Source organism: Panthera tigris, chromosome A1 (assembly GCF_018350195.1).
Source record: "Panthera tigris isolate Pti1 chromosome A1, P.tigris_Pti1_mat1.1, whole genome shotgun sequence".
In the NCBI taxonomy this organism is placed as follows: Eukaryota; Metazoa; Chordata; class Mammalia; order Carnivora; family Felidae; genus Panthera; species Panthera tigris.
In genome coordinates, this window is record NC_056660.1 from 160,617,000 (window position 1) to 160,636,939 (window position 19,940).

General features: G+C 35.6%; 1 long non-coding RNA gene across 4 annotated transcripts in view; it reads right to left on the reverse strand.

The window, feature by feature from the left end:
• Positions 1-893: 893 nt before the first annotated feature.
• The window catches only part of LOC122239772, a 138,962-nt gene continuing 119,915 nt past the window's right edge, over positions 894-19,940 (reverse strand). For 2 of the 4 annotated variants that reach the window (XR_006219166.1, XR_006219172.1), the window contains exons 4-5: positions 1,549-1,640; positions 894-983 (exon numbers count right to left, since the gene is read on the reverse strand). This is a non-coding gene — a long non-coding RNA (uncharacterized LOC122239772). Of the gene's footprint in view, positions 984-1,548; positions 1,641-9,330; positions 9,599-19,940 lie in introns of those variants that run through there. The other 2 variants (XR_006219178.1, XR_006219160.1) reach the window with 2 other exon arrangements.

Here is a 19,940-nt window from a genome sequence, read left to right on the forward strand (position 1 = left end):
AACATAATACCCTCTACATCCATCCGTGTTTTTGCAAATGGCAAAAATCTCATCCCTTTTGTGGTTGTGTAATCTTCCTGTGTGTGTGTGTGTGTGTGTGTGTGTGTGTAGGTACACTACACCTTTTGTATCCCTTGGTCTCCTGATGGACACTTAGGTTGCTTCTGCAACTTGGCTACTGTAAATAATGTTGCAGTAAACATAAGGGTGCATACAGTTGGTTTTTAATTTTTTTTTCCACATTTATTCATTTTTTTAAAATTTATTTTTGAGACAGAGAGAGACAGAGCATGAACAGGGGAGGGGCAGAGAGAGAGGGAGACACAGAATCGGAAACAGGCTCCAGGCTCTGAGCTGTCAGCACAGAGCCCGAGGCGGGGCTCAAACTCACGGACCGTGAGATCATGACCTGAGCCGAAGTCGGACGCTCAACCGACCAAGCCACCCAGCCGCCCCCCACATTTATTCATTTTTAAGAGACAGAGAGAGACAGAGCATGAGCGGGGAAAGGGCAGAGAGAGAGGGAGACACAGAATCTAAAGCAGGCTCCAGGCTCCAAGCTGTCAGACAAAGCCCAACGTGGGGCTTGAACTTACGAACTGCAAGATCATGACCTGAGCCAGTCAGACGCTCAACCGACTGAGCCATCCAGGTGCCCCAACAGTTGGTTTTTAATAAGTTTTCATTAAACTACTTAAATTATATGCTCTGGAAAGGAAGGACAGCAGGTAGCATCCTCTTCATATACATATATAAAGGTCAGCATGTGATTCTGACTTCAAGAAATTAATCATGATCTTTTAATTCTGTTGGCACATAGTAATATTTGTGAATCAATTAATTTCATAGTTTAATTTCAAAAGGCTCAAGATTCAGACAAAGGGCAACTTTCCTTATGTTTGGCATGTTTTTATTCTCAATACACACTTGTTCTCAGCAGGATGCAAATAGTGTATCATGGAAAATTGCTTTATTTTCAAAGGCTGTAATAGAAATAAAATGAATTTTGAAAACTCAGATATATTCATACTCAGCAGCAACAATTATGCCTACAATCATAAATATATCAAATGCCTCATTTGTTCTTGTGTTATTTCAAAGATTACTTTTCAAATGTTCTCATAGAGCACTCTTTCAACTCTGTCATGAGTCCTAAAAATAGCAGTTATTTACATAAATAGATAGCATTCTCCATGAGGTTTGGTTGTTTCTGGGTTTTAGATATCCTTTTCCCTTTCTTAAAAAGGCAGTTAGGGGCCCAGACAAAAGTTGGAGACCATGACTCTGTGTGTGTGTGTGTGTGTGTGTAACATAGATATTACATTTATATTACATATATATTACATATATTACATATAGAGAGAGATTATATACCTATGTATTATATATAGTATATATAGCTATGTATTACTATATATATAACATATAACTATGTATTACTATATATACACATTAATATATAATATATATGCACACTAGTATGCATATGCACACATTTTGAATAAATTAATGAATAAAACTATACATTTTCCTTCATTAAGCACCCACCATTATATGCTTGTGTTTTGGCACTGAAGATTCAATAGTGAACAAACAGGTAAAAATCTCTACCTTCTTGGAGTTATATTCTTAATGAGAAGCTAGAAAATAAACATGATAAAAAAGCATTTTAGGTGTAGATATTTCAGGTAGTATATAGCTCTAAGGAGAAAAATATGAAGCAAAGAAGTAAGGATATGTAAAGAGTAAATTTTAGAGAAGGTATCAGAAGCTCACTGAGAAGTAGAGAATTTTAGTATTTACATATATACAGAGTTTCTTTTTTTTTTTAATATATTTTTCTCCTAATTTCAGGCGTAATTTAGGTTGATTCTCTTAAAAAATTCAAACGCTGTGGACAAGTATAACATAAAACTGAAAAATGTGTAACATGACGTGTAATATAAAACTAAAAACCCTTTAATTCAGATCATGTATGTATATATGTTTACCACAACCCTGCACATAGGATGATCTTGTATATACTGCTCAGTAACTTTCTTTCCTCCTTCTTCAATATGGTTTACACAGATTCCCGTCAATTTTACTTAACTGGCCAGATGATTTTAATAGAAACTGAAGCAAACCTTGGAAGCACAGCTTGAAACTATGAAGCCAATTTGGTGGTCCTAAATAAAAAGCAACAATTCACGTACATCTCTAAAAAGCATTTTGGGGTATTTAAGTGGCTCAGTTGGTGAAGCATCAGACTCTTGATTTCAGCTCAGGTCATGATCTCATGGTTTGTGAGATGGAACCCCACATCGGGCTCTGTGCTGAGAGTGCAGAGCCTACTAGGGATTCTCTTTCTCCATCTGTCTCTCTGCCCCTCACCCATCCTCCCTCTCTTTCTCAAAATAAGTAAGCATTTATAAATAAATAAATAAATAAATAAATAATAGCATTTTGCATTCATGAGAAATTAACATGTTAGTGTAAATCCTTACATTTATAAAACATGATTTTAGCTTGTCTGTCTTTACAAAGTTCCTAAATAATATATTTATTTTGGATGATGGATTATGGAAATCTTGTTCATACATCTAAAGGTTGACCTGTTAAATTACACATTTTCATCTTTCAGAAATGAACTAAGTTTGAAATCTTTCCATGGTATATAATATAATGTCTTGTTTCTTTTGACAAATGCTCCCATCCTCATTTATAATATAAGCCTGCATTTTCAAAAGTGTAACTATTGATGAATGCTATATCAAAAGTTTAATTAGGAACTAATATTTTCAATAAGAAGTGATCAAATTATATAATAGGCACTTTGAGCACGATTTTTGTGATCAACTCTAATGATTTGTTTGTTGAAATCAAATAATTATGCCTTTAATAGAATCATTAATGTCAGTAAATGGTCATTTGTTTCAGTATGATGATGACTGGATTCTTTGGCAACAATTCAGATATATTAACATGTTCCCATTAAGAGTGAGGTAAACAAGGCACATTGTCTCATAGCAGCTAACAAATTGTTCCTTATAATCAAGGTAAGTACTATAGGACCATAATAATTACTTCCTCTTTTATTCTTTCCTGCTGTTAAAATGATTCGGTTCCTTTTTTGAGTAATTGATTTGGCAATTCCATTTGACATATTCTAATTGGAGTCTTGAGGTGCATGATTCACATCTTTGGTTGAGCCTTGTCCTTCTCCAAATAGGTATCTCCCTAACAATAGGTGAATATGGGCTCAGTGGAACTTGTGAGTCCATTTAGAGCTATTTTAAAAACTGGAGCAGACATTGTAAAGGTACTTTTATTTAGCAGAGTAAATAACCTATTAGAAAAAATTGAGGCCTTAAAAAGTTTTCTTTGATGAGACACAAAAAAGCAACAACAACAACAAAATACTAGAGGCTATTTTTATTCTTATTTATGCCCTACCATATTGAACCAAAATAGGTTTTGATCCAAGTATTATGAATATAAGCATTTTATTTTAAAAAAAATTAATGTTTTTTTTTATTTTTGACAGAGAGAGTGTGAGCAGGGGAGGGGCAGAGAGAGAGGGAGACACAGAATCTGAAGCAGGCTCCAGGCTCTGAGCTGTCAGCACAGAGCCCGACGCGCGGTCTGAACTCACGGACCACGAGATCATGACCTGAGCCGAAGTCAGACGCTCAACTGACTGAGCCATCCAGGCGCCCCTTATAAGCATTTTATTTTAAAAATAGCAACAGAGGGGCCCCTGGGTGTCTCAGTGGGCTAAGAGTCTGACTTTAGCTCAGGTCATGATCTCACAGTTTGTGAGTTTGAGACCTGCATCAGGCTCTCTGATGTCAGCACAGAGCCCTCTTTGGATACTCTGTTATCTTCTCTCTCTGCCCCTCCCCTATTCATTCTCTATTTCTCTCTTAAAATAAATAAATGGACTTTAAAAAATAGCTACAGATGTTTATTAATATTATCCTAGAATAAAGTTTAATTGCACAAAAATGTAAATAAATGGCAAGGTTGGCAGAAAATAATTTAAGTTCAGAGTTGTAAGGCTGTTAAACTGTACTTTTTTTTCCACTTTGATCTTACTATGTTATATGTAAATGATAGAGCATTTTGATGGCGGTGGAGCATTATGTAAATAATAAAAAGAAAATATCTTCAGATATAAGTTGTTCTAAAATAGGTAAGTTTTGTGAGTGGAAAAATTCTTACTATTTTTATAGTGTCGCTTCCTTGCCTTCAAAAATTTTTAATTGGACATAATTTGTGATTGGAAATAATGGCAAATCTCATTTAATATATTAATTGCAGTGAAGGTGGATAATTTTTTTAAAAGCTACAAAAGCTTTTGGTTTTATTTTAATTAACATAATCAATATTCAGTGATATCTCCACAATTTCTCTATCCAAAATGAGTGGATAACATTCTGATTGGAAGTTGAAGATTAAGGGATTTATCTATAATCCACTATTGTGTGGTAAACAACTGTTTTTACCTGGTTGATATATTTATTGGGGTGATTTCTGAGAGAAATTAATGGAGAAAGTGTTAAATAAAGCCCCACAACCCAGCCACTTTCATTCTATTATTTCTTAGAGTCTCAGGGCTACCAATCACTGAGCAGCCTAGTGCTACCAATTACTGTTGGGAAGTTTGTTAGATGCTGAGGGAACATAAAATAAAAGAGACCGATCACTGCTCTTCAAACACCATAACCATGTGTGGAGGGTGTTGGTGAGAGTAGGTATGTAAGTGAATAATTTCATTAAAATGTAACAGGTGCTAAAAAGAGGAGAGCTAAGTTGAACACAGTGATTCAAGAAAGCCTTATGAATGAGGGGATGCTTTGATGAATCCCAAAGGGTTAGTCAAAGAATCTTTAAAAAGATATCCCAAGTAAAAGAAAAAGCATAGGTACATCTACAGGTACAAAACGGTATGGTCTGTGAAAACAAAGTAATTCTGTAAACTTTATGTTATCAGATTGCAGAAGAGAGAGGAAGAAATGTTCAGAGCTTTTGATATAAGGTAGGAGGCAGCTCATACAAGGTCTTACATGCCAAACTAAGTGATAATAAGGATATTTTGGAAAGCAAGATATTTTGGAAGTTTTAACCTGGAGTGTGATGGTCTGATGTCTGGTTTAGATGGGTGACTATACTGATGGAAGGCATTTGCACCTTCCATGAAAGCAAGTTGGATAAGAACGCTAAAAGGAGGAATTCAGGGTACCAAAGCTGTCAAGGATAAAATTTGATTTGGAGAGATTTTCCTGGTAAAGTGATGATGAAGGTGTTGCTAGTATGGAGAAAAATTGGGGGAGTGAAGTGTAGCAGAGATGAGGAAGTGAATTATGCAGATTCACTGTTAGGTGCCTGTGGGATCAACCAAGTGAATACGTCCAGCGGGAAAGAAGTTTCCAACTCAGAGAAGACTTCCAGCCTGGTAACTTAACCTTGGGATTTATCAGTAAATAGGAGGAAAAGAAACACTTTATCAATGTGAGACAGAGGAGGGCCTGAACTCAGATCCTCTCAACCCTGACTGCAAAATCCGGTGCCCTTTGGCTGCCTCTCTGACAAAAAGAAAAAAAAAATAATGCTAAGGCTCTGTGTTTCTTGAGTTGGGTTATCTTACAGGAATCATGAAGGATGCTTACTGAAAGAAGGATGCTTACTACAAAGACTGGCAAAGACCAGACCAAACCAGTCTGCACCCAGTTGGACCCCAGTACTGAATTTTCAGGACTTTTTCTCTCATTATAATACTAAATATCATGCTCAGGGGTGGAGATTTAACATTCTAATGAGACATGTGACACTTGAAGAAGTATGACTTTTAAGTGCACAAGTGCTAATAAACCCCCACATCTACATGCTTAGACATCAGCCTCACTTTCTTTAAAAAACTCTCCCTGACCTCTCTCGCCTTGGGAAGTCATTCAAAGTACTGTTTCCTTTGTGCTTCCTCCCTCCTACTCCAGCATTAAATCCCATTAAAGCCTTGCCTGAAACTCCTGTCTGACCTCTTGTCAATTTCTATCACTTAGAGTGCCCAAGGGCCCAGTTTGATATCAAGGGATGGTATCAGGTAGCACAAATGTTAAGATAAAGAAAAATATGGACCAAGAGTAGACATTTAAGGAATAAACTCTTTTTTTCGATTACATGTCAACACAGAAAAGCCTATAAAAGAGGCTGAGAAGAAATACATCCTGAAAAGTAATTTTATCTGGATTTTTGGAGGTAAATACTCTGAGCTTCAGAAAAATGCAACTTGCCCAAAATCTTGTCTTGTCTGACCCAAGACCTGATCTCTAGTATTTTTGACTCCAAACATGGCCTTTCTACGGTACTGTGAAATCACCATGCCAAACTATAATGTTCTTAGAGTAAAAATTATGTCTTCTACAAAATATCCCCCTAATGTGAACACATATATACTTTAAAGAAACATTTTATTTTATTCTATAAAGGCTATAATGAATTAAGATAATTGTCCTTTCTCATAATTTTGACCAGATGTATCCATTAATTATGCTGCTTTTTAGGTAATTTTTTTTCATATTAGCATTTTGATATTATAGTATAATTTAAAAATCTGTCTTATGCAAGCACATTTAATTAAATGATCAAATATAAATTTACTCAGTTATTATTATTATATTATATTATATCTAATATATGATATATTAGGTAATACATTGGAATATTAATTATTAATTATAACACTTTTAATTTAATGAGTTTTTATTCCAAAACAAAAACTTTTATTACAATATTACACAAAATTCTAATATATGAAAATTTAACTGTTCACTCATGAAATCAAATGAGACCCTCTTCTATTTTTTAAACACAGCAGGATATTTCAATGATGGATATTCATTGCACTTGTTCATAAAAAAATATTTTCAAGACATTGTATTGGGGGAACTATGAACCACTAGCCTTATCAGAAATTTATCATAATTATCAAAGTATCACAGTACCTGCCTTTCCCTACTATGGAGAAATTTTGCTATATGAAGCTATACCTTATAGAATCACATTAAAAACAAATTCAATTCTGATACAAAAATTCATGTTTGTTGACAATGACAGAAGATGTGTTTTCTTTGCTATATAATGCACCCAAAAGTTAAATTTTTCAAAACAAGAAAACTTAACTTAACAAAACAAGAAAACAAGAACTTAAAGAACTTTAAAATGACTTCCTTTGTGGGTTTTCTTTTCCATTTGTGGGTTAATTTTAGACATTTCCTTCCCCTAATTACTTATAGATATATATGATCTTAGAGAAAACAGCAGAATTATCACTAAGGCATCATGACATTTTAGAGAGATCTATTGTTTATCCAATTACATTTATGGACTCAAAATTATGGAGTAACTCACATCTACACACAAAGTACATTATGTAATATGTTATCTTGTCATTTTAAAAGTTATTTGCTATTTGAACCCATATAATATTATTTTCTTAGAATTCTAATTTAAGCATTATCCTTTAGAATGTACATGTTTCCTAACTTTAATACACATTTTAATTTTTTTCATTTTTTCAGTATTTACTGAAACATATTAAATGCCCATTGTGTGATAGTGTCTGTAGATAAAATGGTAAAGAAGACACAACTCCAGCTTCATAACTGCACCTCTTCTACAAAAAGTAAAAAAGCTACTATAATCTTGTCATAAGTTGGGTTCTCAAAATGCAGATGCTAGCACAGAGGTTGAGGTGCAATACATTTATTAGGAACCAATATCTGTGAAATGAAGGGTGAGTAGGTAACAGGATTGGGCAGTAGAGAAAGTTGAACTATACAACGCAGGACTATCAAAGTCTTGGTCAACTTAGTAGAAAGTTTTAAAGCAAGTATTGACATCAAAGTGTCCTGTCTACAAGTGATACAACCAAGCCTTTGTCCTTTAGTACCAGATGCAGGCTACATAAGAAAGTATATAACCTTGGGCCGCTGTGCTTTCTGTAGCCAAGCAGCCCCTGAGGATCTAACATACAGAAACTATCTCTGAAGGTACTCCCAGTGTGTTTAATTTATGGGGGATGTGGGCTGCACATCTCCATATGTACCATACTCCATCATAAAAACATTCAGTAAATTACTGGAAGTGAGGGTAAGGGGCCATTCCTACTTTCATTCCCAGTTCCTGAGGCCATGTATTCTTCCTACTGCTAGTGCAGAGCCATATAAAAGTCTTTAATTCCAGGCATATATTGCATCCAGATATAGGAAATCCTGTCACTGAAGTACATTGCCTCCAGGCTTCCCCTTAAGCTGGAATATCAGTAAACCTTTTCAATTCTCTATCATGCTAGAAGCTTGGGTGATATGGATATAAAGGACTCATGTCTGCTTTCCTTTGTATAACATGCGTTACCTAATCTGACATATCATTATATGGGTTCCAGTGCCAGTCATTAAAACACTCTGTGAGCCACTGAATAATAGTGCTGGCTGAGACTATGAGGGCAAGAAAGGCAAACCTGTATTTAGAATATGTGACTACTCTTCTGATGAACCACAGGCCCTTCCAGGATGTATGGGGAACAAGGTAGTTGACACCTAGTGCCCAGTTTGTCCCTCAAGAAATGGTCCCTATGGAGAACTCAGCATTGGTATCTGATGTTGATGCCTGGTAGATCAAATTTAGTGGAGTGGGTGCAGTTTGTTTCACACCACCTTAGCAGTTATTTAAATGTTCATTGTGCTGAGATATCAGGTGATAGACACAAACTGATGTCACCTGGTCCATTTTGTCCGCATGAATGCTCAGAGTCTCTTCTGTGGTAGATGCTTTCTTGTGGTCATAAACATGTAATACAAAGATCTACTCACATTGTGTCCATTCTCATAGGTCCATTCACATGCCTTTACTCTCCTTGTACTTTGTCTCCTAAGTTGGTTATCCTCCTTTTCTTGGGCAGTTATCTGCATAAGTAGCTGGGACTTTATATTATACCCCAATCAGTCACCATACAGGCTGCCCCAGGAAAAGATACGATTTCAGGCAAGATGACTTTCTGCAGCTAAGGCATATCTTGAAGTAGCTCATAAATGGAGACCATGTGCTGACCATACTCCCTGAAGCCTGACAACAAGTTCTTATTTGAAGGAGATTTTGGCAGTCCGTCTCTGTATCTATCACAAATATGATGTGACAGCAGTTTCCCTAACAGAAAACATGAAATATTTGAGGATATTTTAAAAATATATATCCCATAGATATCCCATGATCAAATTATTTGGCAGGAATCATATATTATTCAGATGCAACAATTATAGATTTTCATTTCATATTTTGATGAAAAATTACCTTTTTACTTCCTCTCTATCCATTCCAGGTCCATGATGGGGCAACTGTAGTTACTTCGTTGTGTATATAGGAGAGGGTAGTCAGACAGTGGCTCACTGAGGGGAGAATATGACTGAGCAGATATTTGAAATCAATCAAAAGATCAGAAGTTAGGTACATATCTGAGGATGGGAGAGTGAATTGGAGGACGAGTTGTTAGGTAGTGGGAAAGGTACATGCGCAAAGGCCTAAAATGAAAGAGTATTGGGGCACTTGGGTGGCTCAGTTGGTTGAGCATCTGACTTTTGATTTTATGTCAGGTCATGATCTCACAGTTTGTGAGGTGGAGCCCTGCATTGGGCTCACAGTGACAGCACAAAGCCTGCTTGGGATACTCTCTTGCTCTTTGCCCTTCCCCACTGCTGGCTAGCGCTCTCTCAAAATAAATAAACTTAAAAAAAAAAAAAAAAAGAAAAGAAAAAAAAGAATATGGTGTCTTGGAGAACTACCAGTTGTTTATTATGGAATGACCAGCATAGGGAAGTCAGGGAATAGAGGGAGATAGGATTGGAGAAATAATTTAAGAATATCTTTTAAATTTACAAGGCATGCTGTAGAATTTGAAGTTTATGCTCTAGGAGTGGTAGGAATCCATGGACATTTTTAATTGGATTAGTCCAACTGGATTTAATTGGATTAGTGCTATGCTCATATTTTGTTTCAGAAAGATAAGTGAAACCACAGTTTGAAAGCAGATTCAAAGAGGTACTCTATTCTCCTCAACATTGACAACTTCATAGTATCCTTTTCCACTAAAAAGATCTCCTATATTTCTGAAAGTAACTGTTTACCATCCAAATGTCCAGTTACCTGTGCTTCCAAATTTGCTGTAATAGAAAATGACCTTGAAAATTTTTTGATGAGGCCAGAATATAGAAGAAATCTAATTGTTATAGCCAAGAAAGTTTTATGGTAGAGTCATTCCATCTATTTTCAAAATCAGATTTGATGGCTAAAAAAAAATTAAATTTTTTATGACATCTATGATAAATGCAGAATCTGATTTTGACTAGAGCAGTAAGTAGGAAGGAACCAAATCAGGTTGAATTCCAAAATTCTGGAACTAATAATAGAGTATAATATACAAGTAATCATGTAAATTGAATAAAAGTAATGAACACATTAAATATCTTAATAATGCTTAGACAGATTAAAATTTTTAACATATAAAGTTTTACTATACAATAATCTTGCTACAAAGAACAGAAAACAAAGCTCCGGACTTTATTCTCATTATGCGTATTGTTTTTCCCAAGTGATAGGACTTGGATTTTATATCAGGATAAGCTACAATGCATGGATTTTTTAAAACGTTTTTTTAAATTTATTTTTGAGACAGAGAGAGAGAGCGAGCATAAGCAGGGGAGGAGCAGAAAGAGAGGGAGACACAGAGTCGGAAGCAGGCTCCAGGCTCTGAGCGGTCAGCACAGAGCCCCACATGGGGCTCAAACCCAAGGACTGTGAGATCATGACCTGAGCTGAAGTTGGGCGCTTAACCGACTGAGTCACCCAGGCGCCTCATGCACGGATTAAAAAAAAAAAAAAATAGATCAATTTAGGGGCGCCTGGGTGGCTCAGCTGGTTAAGCATCCGGGTTTGTCTCAGGCCATGATCTTGAGGTTTGTGAGTTCCAGCCCCCGTGGGGCGTTGTGCTGACAGCGTGGAGCCTGGAGCCTGCTTCCGATTCTGTGTCTCCCCTTCTCTGTGCCCCTCTCCTGCTCACGCTGTGTCTCTCTGTCTCTCAATAGCAAATAAACATATATATATATATATATATATATATATATATATTTTTTTTTTTTTTTTTTTTTTTTTTTTTTAATCAGATCAATTTAGCAAGGGGTAAAAAGCTATCAATATGTCTAAAGACTACTTTGTAGCTCAAGGGGGAGGGCGTAAAGTCGATAGGGGTATATATGAAAGAATACTGGCTAAGAAGGCAAGTTATGAAATGTGAAAGTAAAAGACAATAAGGATTCAGTACATATAATGTAAAATAAAGTTTTGTATACATGAATTTCAGTCAAATGAAAGCAAAAGCAATAAACTCTGCTTGCATAATTATTACAATTAGAGACAGTTGATTTGTATATATTTAACCAGGAGTATGCTCTCTTTAGTCTATTGATAGAAAAATAGTGGAGATAAGGAAGCATGCAACACAGGAACAGCTATGAAGATTTACCATGAAATCCATGGCAATACACAATGGAAAAATATGACTAGTAAATGCTCATGTATCTGAGACCATTTTGAGATATGGTCTCATTTTCTATTCCACATAAATTAACTTTTCCCATCCAATTAGAAATTCTCCACTTTAGTCAATATTTAATTTTCTTTCTCTCATATTTTCCAAAGGATAGGGATTTTCTCTCCACTCTTCATTTAGAATTCAGATTCTGGTATGTTTTTCCAGCTGAATAAGCAAAATGTATAGATCTAGACAGTCACTAAGCAGGAGCACAGGTCCCAGTGAGGACTAATGGGCAAATTCCTTCAACTGTTTTATCATTACTGTCTTATTTATGTGAGTTAATGAAGAGAACAAGCTATGAGATCATTTCTGTAATTTTCCAAATAACTAAAGATGAGACCATTAGTAAATTCTTTCACCTTATTTGCTGATTCTTATCTGTCTGTTTAATATGACAGATTTCTTTGCGTCTGAAAAGAATATTCGTAACTCTGAGCACAGTCTTCATTATAGCATTGTCCCTAATTGCTATTTTAAAGCATTTTGTATCTTAGGGTAATTGTTATGGTAGATTTAAATAAACAGCCAGGTACCTTCTTTTGTGTGTGTGCGTATATTGCTGTTTATTTTCCATTTGAATTATAGTTATCCAGCATCATAAAAATCACATTGATAAAGTAATACACAGAGGTTTTTTTTTTTATTATTACAAAATCTGGAAACTCAAATAGGAGTTATGAGACACTGTGTTATAAATGGTGGCACCCCTTTTTGAAAAATGAAAGCAAACTCTTTTAATGCTGTAATTTTCTACACTTCTCCCCATGCCCATCAAAAAACGGGGTTAGAGCTGGGAGTTGAAAAAATTTTGTTTAGTTCTGAAAACTGTTAATAAAATGAAGACTCTAGATATAGGATAAGAAAGACAAAGGGATAAATCTATCTTAGGAGGAAGCTCTAGTTTCCATTTCACATTCGGCTTAATATCATTTACAACAGCATCTACCCTATTGTATAGCTACCTGCCAAGGAATGTTATAGCTGCCAAATGTTAAAATTTAATTATTGGGAGGGCTTCCCATTGAAAATGTATTTATGAATTTTATGGTGGAGGAACTTAAGTCATCTTCACATTCAACTCTCGAAAGGATCTGGTGAGGAAGCACTTGAACTGACCCACCTCCTTAAGGGTTTTTTATGGGTAAAGGGAAGAAAGGAAGGCATCCTGTGTTGGAAAGTAGAGTACTGTATTAGGGTAAAGTAGAGTTGGAAAGGAAAGAGTAGTTTATGGGCAAAGGGTTGTAGAGAGAGGAACAAATTATTCTTGCTGGGAGGAGAGCAGGTAACCAGTTTGACTGGCTTAGAGAATTTGGAAACTTGAGAGTTTATCCATAAAAGGGGTAGTATGAGTTAGGGAAAGACTGTGAAGTATCTGCATATTATCAATATAAAATGTTTGCACTTTACTATGTAGGATATAGGGAAGCATTACTCCTGGAAGAAGGAGATGGTGTCTTATTACTTTTTTCAACATCCAGGTACCTTTAAGTGTGACTTAAACTCACGTTTGGCATGATGATTTATACAGATCCATCTTCTTACATCAATTTCTTCAGTATAGATCCTTAATGTGGGCCATTAAGGAGTTCAAGATTTTATCTCAGTTACTAACCAAGCCAGGCTGTCCAAGTATTTTTCAGAATAAGTAGAATTTATAGTTCTATATGGTCATTAACTATTTCTGTGAATTAAAATGTTTTTTTCTAAGTTTATTAATTTTTGAGAGAGAGAGCAAACAAACAAAGAAACAAAACAAAACAAAACACAAGCTGGGAAGGGTCAGAGAGAGAGGAGACACAGAATCTGAAGCAGACTCCAGGCTCTGGGCTGTCAGCACAGAGCCTGACACTGAGCTCAAACCCACAAGCTGTGAGATCATGACCTGAGCCAAAATCAGATGTTCAACTGACTGAGCCACGCAGCTACCCCGTTTAAAATGTGTCTATTCAGCATGACCAAGTTTCAATTTATATTTCACGAATAGCTACTAATGTCATGCCAAGAAAACTGAAGTTTAATATATATGTATGATGTGTTTATTTTCAGAATTTTCTATATGAGGCCAAATAACTATAATAATTTTGAGTCATAGACATCTTTCTTTTATTCCATAAAAATTATTAAAAACCTTGAGCAATACTGTCCAATAGAATTGTTATGAATATACGCATTTCTATATCTATGCCTTCCAACATGGTAGCCACTATCCAAACCTGGCTATTGTGCCCCAGAAATGTGGCTGGTAGAGCTAAGGAATCAAATTTTAATTTAATGTCATTTTAAATACTTTATATTTAAATCTAAATCATAGCCAGTTGTGTTTAATGGCTACCATATTGGTCAGAGCGGATCTATGACAGTAAGAAACAGTTACGGTATCCATATTTTCACAGTGGTAGGAGAAAACAATTAAGTATAATACTTAAGTATAGTATGAAGCATGTAATATTAGACAGAGTGTGACTAAAGGAACATAGAAACTCATATTAGAAGAAATGGGGAAACATCAAACGAAAGTTTTTAAAAGGAAAGAAGAAAGCAGTTGTGTTGAAGGATGAGTAGGCATTAGATCCAAGTAGATCCATTCCTGCAGTTGCAAAGGAAACAAATTATAATGATTGTGGCCATACCCATTTCCAAAACTAAATTGTTCTATTCACTGTGATTGGTGTTTATGTTTCTTCCTTTCAATCTTATACTCCTGTGTGCAAGAAAATAATCGTTAGAAGATCCCACAGCAAAGTGTAAAGAGTATTCACCAAAATAACAGATAGGTTCTCCATTAGATACCAAAAACTATAGGTACATATTCTGGAGGTTGGGAATCCACCTTTTCCACATGTATTTGAATGTTTTATTGCAAGCAATATATAATTACCTACTTTTATGTCCAAAGTTAGAAAATAATTCCTTGCTTCTTTCTGTTCTATAACTTTAAAACAGATCTCACTAAACATTCATAGTGGAACTAGGAAGCAGTATTAGGAAGCTGGTACCTGCTTATGACAACAAACAAGAGGTCTCTTACTTTCCTCTTTCCCTTGTTTTCACTTCCTGTTACACTGCAATTGAATCTGATCTGCAACTTGTAATTTTTGATCAATTTGTGACCTACTGTCCACCGTCCATCCAATGGACTTTTAAGCTGATTCCAATTTCACCTCTCAGTTTAGTTCTGAGCTCCTATTTGCTCTGTTGCCCCTCCTGCTCCTGACTACTTGGGGTTAATGCACTTTCCCTTCCCTTTTGGAACTCTAGAAGCAAGACCTCTGTGCCTATTAGTTTGGTTGACACTCATATTAATTCATCATAGTCTTAAAGTGATTTTATATCTTTCAGAGTTTTCTATTTAGTATGTATTCATAGATGCCATTTAGAGCACTAGCCATATTTTCTGAGTTCTTAAAAGGATTTGATTTTAAATTAGAAGCACACAAAAAAACAATATGGGATATTGTTGAAGTATTCATCTTTCTGCCCTTTGAAAGCACCAGATGTGCAAATTAATGAAAGCCACAAATTCCTTGACGCTCCTCCCATCAAGTGTGACTGTTTTGACTAATAGAATATATTAGAAGCTTTGCTATGCCTGCTTCTGGCTCCAGGCCTGTAGAGACTGGCAGCTCCCACTTCATGTTTCTTGGAACACTGACTCTTGGAAGTCAGCCACCATGCTATGAGAAAGCCAAAGCTGCCTCATGGAGAGGACTAGCATGGCTGAGTTCCCAGCCAGCAGTCAGCACCAACTCGTTATTCCACGTGGGGAGCCTCGTCAACACCTAAACCTGATTTAGTTTATGAAATCTTGGATCCTGATCTTGAACCTGATGCTATATTGGGAAGGAAAGTTGGAGTTTGTGGAGGAAGTGAGTGTATTTTTCATGTGGGAGTAACATAAATAATTTTTAGACAGAAGGCTAAGTTCTTTACACTCTGCTTATTAACAGTTGTAGTCTCTACCCACTTTCCTTGCATCTGTGGGCTCTGTGACTACTTTGAAGTATGGCAGAAATGAAACAGAAACATTTAAAGACTGGAAACTTCCATTTTCTGTCTCTTGGAACACTAACTCTTAGATGTTACTGGGAGGAAGCTGAAGCAAAGCCTTGGAGAGATCCACATGAGGAAGAGTGAGGCGCCAAGCCAAGAGCCCCAGTTAAGCTCATAGCAATCAGCTGGCACATATTTATCAGATATGTGAGTAGATCTTCCAGCCCTATTGAGTCACCATAGCTGATAGAACATAGAGCAGAGATATACACACTACAGAACCCATTGTATATTCATCCATGAAGTCATGAGCAAAATAAAGTTCACATTTCAAGCTACTAAGTTTTTGCATTATGTATTACATAGTAATAGATAACTGGAACCCCAAGAGTATTCTCAGAATCGTGTTTCTGTTCCCTCCATGTAGAATTCTCTTCCCACAAATCTTTGCAGGATTAGTTTCTGTTCAGCATTAAGTACTCATTCAAATGCATTCCCAGTCTAAGGTATTTTTATGCTCTCAATCCCAACACATTGTTCTTTCATCATTTGTTTAAGTGTTTACTATCTATTTATATCTACTCCCACCTAAATTAGAATATAAGTTACATAAAATAAGGAAATTTTTACCTTGTTCTTTGCTATATCTCTTTTACCTAAAGCAATACCTCAATATACATGTTCTTAACATTCAACATTTATTGAATACATTAATTACTAATTCCATTCTACTGGCTTCATCAGTGTCAAAGAGGATCTGATTATATGGTAATAGATGTAGAGAATACTAGAGGCTTATAGGTTCATCTTCTATATCTCCAAATGCTATTCCAATTGTTTCTCAAACATTGAGCCACCAGATTAAGAAACTAGATTCCAACTGAATCAGATTTCAATAATTGGTCAGTCATAGTGATACTTTATACTTACAATCCAAATGTCCAGATAGCTGTAATCAGTCAGTTTAGTTCATTACAAACCAGTTTTGAATTGGTCTGCTTAAATGTGTAGTGATAAGTTGGAAACAACATCAAATCCCTAATTCAATCACAAGAAGGTGTCCAATATGTGGCTATACATGTGCTTTGAGTATCTCTCATGGATTGGCTGCCTCTCTGTTTGTTTTTTACGAAAGCTGGTCTCACGCATTTTGAGTTAGACAATTGTTTTACGCACACACACACTTTCACTCTTTTCCACCTAATTTAAAGCATTGTTGCTGTCACCATCACACTTGCTCAGACACATCTATAATCATGTGTCATCTTTGTGATGCATGGCTTTCATTAGTGGAAGATAAAAGGTTATATTCTATTTCAAGGAAAAAAAAATCTAACTTTCAGACTGTAAATCATGCTTGTGGAATTCAGAGGACATAGCCCTTTACTCTCTTTACTTCCCTTCAGTGTCCTACATGTCTTTAGCAAATCCTTACTGAAGGGACATTAGAAAATCTTTCATCTTCACATGCTTCCCCTTTGTCCTCTACAAAATCCCGTAAAATGTCAGTTAATAACAAAGAAATATTAAAGTTCTTATAATGCCCTTAAGGAGACTAACATTCAGGATTTTATATACGGCAGCAGATCAGATCTTGAGTTAGCATCCCACTGACCCACTGAATATATAATGTAGCACAACTATACTGCCCAAGTTACCCATGACTCGTTGCAGCAATCTGTTTTCTCTCTTAAAATATGAATTTGTGTGTTTATGTATGTGTGTATGTAAATGTGTGTGTGTGTGTGTGTGTGTGTGTGTGTGTGTTACCTCCTCAAGAAAACATCCACTAAAATTTGGGTTGCAAAAACACTGATTCAGGTCTTACATTCTTGATTGCAGAAATATGAAGAGAAAGGTCTCTTTGTCACTTAAATATTAGAGCAATCATTACAAGACCGTTAAATCATGAGGAAATATGACCTTGATAATTAGATCATGAGAGACAGGACAACCCTATGAGTGCTTGATAGGTATTTAAATTTGCCTGAGCACTGCCTTCCAAATGTGTTAGTGTTTTGGTATCTGTTAAAAACACTTACTAAAAACTATTTATGATTTGATTGTTTGGATTTTCCTCTATCATCTGTGAGTTCATTTCTCTTCCTTTGACATGAAAATGCCCCATGTAAAATTTCTAGGGAAGCACATTATTATCTACCAGGTCCCTTGATAGTACTAAAGCAATCACACTAGTATTCCTTTAGCTTTTACTCTCAGATACTTTTGAATCCTGCCATCCAAATCATCATGGTGTTAATATATTCCCAAGCACTGAGGACTCAGAGGAGCACGATGCTTCAATGTGTTTATAGAATACACTTCATGTAGACGGGCACGAAAGGAACAGTTTGCATAATCATCTGCCAAAAAGAATCCATCTGTCAGAAGAGTAGAAGCTGGTATCAAACAAGTTCACATTAAAAAACATAATCTCAATTTCCATTCTGTGCACTTCATTTCCTTGAGCCTAATTATCAGTGTGCATATAAATGAGGAAAATACTTCTTCCTGGTTACAGTTCAAAAATTCTGATCTTGGCAAGAGACAACAATAGCTGCTCATTTCTTTTGGGGCTGTACCATGCAGCTGAGAGCATTGGGGCTGAAAATGCCAGGCCAAATTCCATTACTGCCAATGTGAAGCTTTACTTTACTGCTTGTGGTAAATGTGGTTATGTGTGAACAACAGAAATATTGTCTCATTTCCTTAGTGTTAACAAATCCTGGCTTGGCTCCAAAGAAGAAACATGGCCCAGCTTTTCAAGCATTCATTTTTGTAGTTATTTTCTGATAAAGTTCTTAAATTTCTGCACAGTTAACTGTGGCAGAAACATAAGTCTTCAGAAAGAAAAAGAAAAGTGCAAAGACACATTTAAAACACATTAAAATCTAATGTCAGACAAAAATGTAGAGAGAAAATTGAATTATTTTCTCCACAAAATACTTTTCACTTAAAAATTATTTGTTCCTATTTTTTAAAAACCAAATTCCTGGGGTACCTGGGTGGCTCAGTCTGTTGAGCTTGGACTCTTAATCTCAGCCCAGATCTCACGGTTAGTGAGTTCGACCCTGCATCGGGCTCTGCACTGACAGCCCAGAGCCTGCTTGGGATTCTCTGTCTCCCTCTCTCTCTGCCCCTCCCCTGCTCGCTCACTTTTGTTCTATCTCTCAAAATAAGTAAGTAACCATTAAAAAAAACTCTAAACTCTCAATTTATAGTGTGATTTTAGCCACACGCAGCTTAACAAAAGTAAGGACTTTACATAGAGGTGCTTTCTGAAATTACTGAAGATATTTTATATTTTGAAATGTGATGTTTTATTTTTTATTGATGCACAAACACAATCACATATTAAATCACTTTGTCTTCCAGATGTATTATTTCTGTTGAAATAATCCAGCTTCCAATAGCATATAATTTAATATTCATACACTTATAAATAATAAAGATTAAAAAAACTTAAAGCAATATTACATTAACACAAGTCATAAAACATAGGAAGGAGACAGAGTTTCCAAGTTTATGAATCTGTAAATGTGTGCCAATGCATAGGTATGTAATATTGTATGCCTTTGGTTTTCTCGACTGACTAAAATGCTTCCATAACCCTCTGGAAAATTCCAGTTTGAAAAACAGTGAAGTAAAAAAACAAAAGTAAAAGATCTAAGTGCATTTGATGCATTTAATAAAACCCAAATGAAAACACCACTGCTTATATATTTATATAGTTGTTAAGTATTAAAATTCTTTTTGCACACATTTTGGTTATGATGATAGTCCAATGAAACAGGTTCTATTTATTAAAATTCCATTTTGTAGTTGAGAGAATTGAGGTTCTAGTAGCTTAGCACAATGCTAAATGCTATGTTGTCTATTATAACAATTATTGTGCCCCCCCAACCAAAATCTGTCACAGAGTTATTATTGGATTTACTTACTGTTTTTCCCTAAGATGTACTTTGTCAATTATAAAGATTTTCAAAATCAGAACTTGTTATATTTTTCTGTGCATACTTATATATATTTCTATGCACACTTATATATACTTAAATTAAAAAGATAGACTATGAGTACTGACTTTAGTCCACAATCATCCATTAAGTCATTGTGCTCCTCCAAATGTTAATGTACATATCAATCATCTGGGGGGGCTTGGAAAAAATGAAGATTCTGATTCAATAATTATGGGTTGTGCCAGATATCTGCCTCTCCAACAAGTTCCTAGGTAACACTGATGCTGCTAATTCATAGACTGCACTTTGAGAAGCAAGGCTCTAAGGAACTGGTTATAATGAGTGTGGTTAAGGGATAGGCCTGATAC